We start from the raw sequence: 5,244 nt of genomic DNA, 5'->3' as shown, positions 1-5,244 counted from the left end.
TAAGATTCTTATCTCCAATTATCCATCAAAAATTGGAATTAGAGGTGTCCAGCCATGAGCAAAAAAAGCCAAACAAGAAGACCCTGAGCCCTAGTATTAACCCCTCCCCCCAAAAAACTGATTTGACATTAGTGATTATTTATATTTTAAAACCTTGTTTAAAACTTCCTCTGGGGGCCAGGAGTTAGGCCTAGTGGTAGAGTGTTTGCCTAGCATGCAGGAAACCCTGGGTTTGTTTCCTCAGTACTACATAGAAGAAAAAAAATTAAAGTGGTGCTGTGGCTCAAGTAGTAGAGTTCTAGGCTTGAGCAAAAAAAGAGCTGAAGGACAGTGTCCAGGCCCTGAGTTCAAGCCCCAAGACTGGGAAAAACAAAACAAAGCTTCCTTTGAATATTGTAAGTAAAAAAAAATCACTCTCCACAAACATTCTCATCTCTTCATTTAAATTACTTTTACTACTTTTTATTTATTTATTATCAAAGTGATGTACAGAGGGGCTACAGTTTCATATGTATAAGGCAGTGAGTACATTTCTTATCCAGTTTGTTACCCCCTCCCTCATTTTTCTCCCACCTTCCTCCTCCCCATTTCCCTCCCCCACCATGAGCTGTACAGTTGGTTTACAGCATATGGTTTTGTAAGTATTGCTGTTGCATTGATTCATCTTTTATCCTTTGTCTCTCCATTTTGATGTTCCCCTTCCCTTCCCTAGTTCCAATAAACATATATACAATACCCAGGGTACCAAAATCAGTTACAGTGACATCAGGGGTAAAACCATGGGGAAGAAAGACAAAAGGAAAAGGCATAATTTCACACAGAACATTGAAAATAGCAACAATGATACTTTTTTTGTTGGTTGCGGGGCTTGAACTCAGGATCTGGGCACTGTCCCTGAGGAATTTTGTTCAAGGCTAGTAGTGTTCTACCACTTGAAGCCACAGCTCCACTTCTGGTATTTTCATGGTTAATTGTAGATAAGAGTCTCATGGACTTTCTTGCTCCAGCTGGCTTTGAACTGTGATCCTCAGATCTCAGCCTCCTCAGTAGCTAGGGTTCCAGGCGTTAGCAGCCAGCTCTCAGCTACTTTGTGATAGTACTTTTTAACTACTTTTAAATACTACTGGAGTTTGAACTTAGAGCCTTATGTGTACTAGGAAGTCACTCTATCACTTGAGCCATGTTCCCAGTTCTTTTTGGCATTAGTAGGTTTTCAGAGAAGATCTTGTGTTTTCTCTTGGGACCAGCCTGAAGCTGCCACCCTTTTACCTGCACTTTCTGTATAGCTGGGATCTTGGGTGCATGCTACCATACTCAACTTATTTGTTGATATAGAAATATTGTTAATTTTTACCTGGGCTGGTCTTGGTTCTTATCTTCACTTCCTGAGTAGCTGGGATTACAGGTGTGTACCACTACATCTGGCCTTTCAGCAGCTGAATTCTACTCTTTTCTTTTTATTTTTAGGTCTCAGACTAGGCTTTGAACTCAGTATCTGATGCTTTTTCTCATTGACTCCAACCCCAGAGGTGAATTCTTAATGATAAATAAGTTAAAGTACTATATTTATTAAAGGCATCTTTACTCATGGTGGAGATGAAAGATGAGTAGCAAAGAATGTACAGTAGCTTCCAATCACCTATTAAAATGTGAAACTTCAGGCATGCTAAACAGACAAACTTATAGTAGCCAAAGTGTCAAAATAGGCTTTTAGTTTTCAGTAGGATCAGATAGGAATTATATTTTAGCTCAGATTAATTCCAACAGCTTGTTAATAGAACACCTTCAGAAGCTGACAGAAAATTTTAAGATGAATTGTTTTATTGTGGCTTTTAGGTTTACATTACCTTTATAAGGAGAAGTTGCTAAATTACATGGGGGAAATCTACATGTGTAACCAGAAAATAAATTGTTATAATAGTAACTTTTCTGAGGTACATAGCCTACAATATAATGAGAATTTATTTGCATGTAAATTGCTAGTGCATAAGAATTTTCCATTTGCAGTGGCTAGACTTGGTTAGGCATTGTGCAGAAAAAGAATTAAGATGCCATGCCTGAAAATGCTATCCTAAAGAAAGTGTTTATTAAGTCCAGCCCTTGCCTGATGTCTGGGAGGCTTCTATTCCCAGAACTTATAAAAGTTGCTCAATGTATTGAAACTATTCATGGCACCATGTAGCTAATGCTGAACTTTGGCTTTTCTTTAGAAAGTCTGGTATGTTTGGTACATGATAGGTAGAGAATATCCACATGATCAGACCCCAATAAAGATCCAGTGTGTTGAGTCTCCAGTGGACTTCTCTAAGGAAAAAAACATCGCATAAGTTGTTGCATTTTATTTCTGGGAGAAAATTGCACCCTTTTTGACACCTCATGGGAGACAGAGAGCATAGAGAGGCCTACATATGGAATCTTCCATATTTTTTCCCATATGTCTGGCTGTGACTGTAGCACATAAATCCTAGTCATGTGTACAATTATATTCAGAGTCCCATGAGTGTCTCTAGTGAATCTTCAAATGGTGCGGTGGCCCTGGAGACCCTTGATACAGCCACTTTCCACAGACATGTTGTATAATGGAATTTAAATAGCACTGTCCTTCATCACAAAGTTGTTGAACAATGTGACATTGCTACTTGCACTGATAAGATAAATAAAACTCTAAGTCAATTTGCGACCTGTGATTCTAATGTCAGTTTTCAACAAATATTTTACACACAGAAAGAAACTCTGGAAGGAAATCAGAAGATAGTGAATACACAAAGTAGAAACAATAGTTCACTTTAAAATAAAAATAAGCACAAGTGCCATTGTTCCTTCGGCTTTGGGATACAATTATCCTTTGTACTGAGAATTGTGAAGGGAAAAAAAATCTAAAAAGCCATGCAAAGATCTCCCATGGATTTCCAAAAATAACAGCTGAACAAGAAAGTGGGCACAGACAGACAGGAATACTTCTATTAATACTGCAAAAACATTACCTTCGTTGCAACATTGCTGTTTGTTCTGTCAGCTCTTCTTTGTGACTTTTGATGGAGTATTTGTGAACAAAGGAAAGAAAAGAAATCACACCGTGTATTTTGAAATTAAATCGAAAACAAAAGAGGTAATAAGTATTCATAGAGATTCATCAAATACAAGGAAAAAATGTTCCTGCTATCAAACTGAATTAAACATACCACTCTATAATAAATATATCATAAAGAGCTACAATAACTTTATAAAATGTTGGAAAGCAATAACTACAAGTACATCTTCTAAACTTCACTGTAACTTTTCCTCATCCATTAAACCAATGTGACTTGTTTAGAATGAGTGAAATGCAATGTTATGACAGTGTTGAACACATTTTATGTAGTTTAACAGAATGTTTTTAGAAAATGAGCAGTCATTTGAGAAGGATTTACTTTATTGAGGATATGGCTCAAAAGACGTCTTTCTTTCTAAGATTCCTGTGACATTTATGCATCCTTCGTATCTCATTTCATTGACTTTACTCTTGATAACTACTTATTTTTATCTTTACAGGGAGAAATTAAAAGACTGGCCTTAAGGGAAATAGATTTTGAAAGAAAATTATATGAAGACAGGAAGCAAATAAGTTAGGTAATAAGAGTGTTAGTTGGAGAACTATAGACTTTTATTGCTCACATGTTATTCTAATTCTAATGGGAAGTATGTCAGCATGAGCTGTCATTAAAATAGAAGTCACATGACAAATAATTATGCCTAAAAAATAAGGTTAACCTTATCATTTAAGTGATTATCAATAGTTTCACTTCAATTAGAACATGCAAATCATAAAGACATATTTTCAGTTACTCTTTTCATAATAATGGCATATGGACTTGACTTCACAGAATTATATTTGTCCACATTGTTAGAGCATCCTCGAGTTATACAAGTTCATATGTATATATGTATATATATAATATATATATATTCTGATTCAACTGACCTTCTCTGTCACTCTCCCTCATTCCCTTTATTCACTTTCCCAAACTAAATCTTTTTGTGCCCGTCCTGGGACTTGAACTCAGGGCTTGGGCTCTGTCCCTGACCTTCTTTATGCTCAAGGCTCTACTACCACTTGAGCCAGAGCTCCACTTCCTCCCAAAATATTTTAATAGGCTTCATTATTTCTCAGGGTTGTATTTAAATTCTTTTAAAGAGGAAATGAATCCATCATTCCTCCCTTCCATTTTCCTCTCTACATTTTCAGATGCTTCTCAACGCTTACCCCACAACTGGAATTTGAAGCATTAGAATCTGGGCTGTAATTAATAAGAACCTTTTAAGTTATATGGTGTTTTTAATTTTCATGGCCCATAGCATCCAAAGATAGTGTACTGAAATGACCATGGAAACACTAATCTATTTTTATGAATTAACTAATGTTTCAGATTACTATTTTTGTATTTGTTCTAACATTTAATAGAAAAAGCTCAGAATACAGAATTGTAATAAAATTGGAAAAGAAAATATTAGTAAATTGCTTTATATGAATTAAAAAAATTGGTGGAGGACTTTTAAGGGACCTCCAAAACTGATTTCCAGGATTTAAAATTATTTCCTGTGTCAGGGTTGAATGTGGTTGAGATTCTCAGCTACACTAATAGCCAAATTCTAGAACTCATTTCCATCTCCTATTTTACAACTGTACAATAAAGTTTATAACTATAAAATTTTCTATTGGTAGTTTCACTAATAGAATGCTGTAATAAAATCATTTAAACAGGTTGGGTGGCTCATACTTGTAATCTGTAATTCTAGTTATTCAGGAGCCTAAAAATAAGAGTAGCTATGGCAGAAAAATCTTCAACACTCCATGTCCAATTAAAAGCAAACTTCCATACTGGAGGCCTGTCTAAAGTGACTGAGCACTGGCCATGAGCAAGCAAGCCACCCTGGTACTGGTACACACACACACACACACACACACACACACACACACGTGTACACACACACATACACACATACAAATAATAATTTAAACATCTAGCTGATAAAAGTGAGTATACAAAGAAAGCCTTTCTACAAGCTACTTAAAATAAGAAGCAAGTAGGATTTTTCAAGACCAATAACTTTAAAAATGTAAATAGAAAGACAATCAGTAATTTATATTACTAGTTAGGGATAGTTGAAAGGAGAAAATTTGATGTTTTCTTCATAAGATGACAAATAAATAAAAGGGCTGTGACCATTAGCTATTACCTTACAGTATACATTTATTAGTATACA

The sequence above is a fragment of the Perognathus longimembris genome, chromosome 28 (genome assembly GCF_023159225.1).
Source record: "Perognathus longimembris pacificus isolate PPM17 chromosome 28, ASM2315922v1, whole genome shotgun sequence".
NCBI classification, from domain to species: domain Eukaryota; kingdom Metazoa; phylum Chordata; class Mammalia; order Rodentia; family Heteromyidae; genus Perognathus; species Perognathus longimembris.
Note: the sequence above shows the minus strand (reverse complement) of the source record.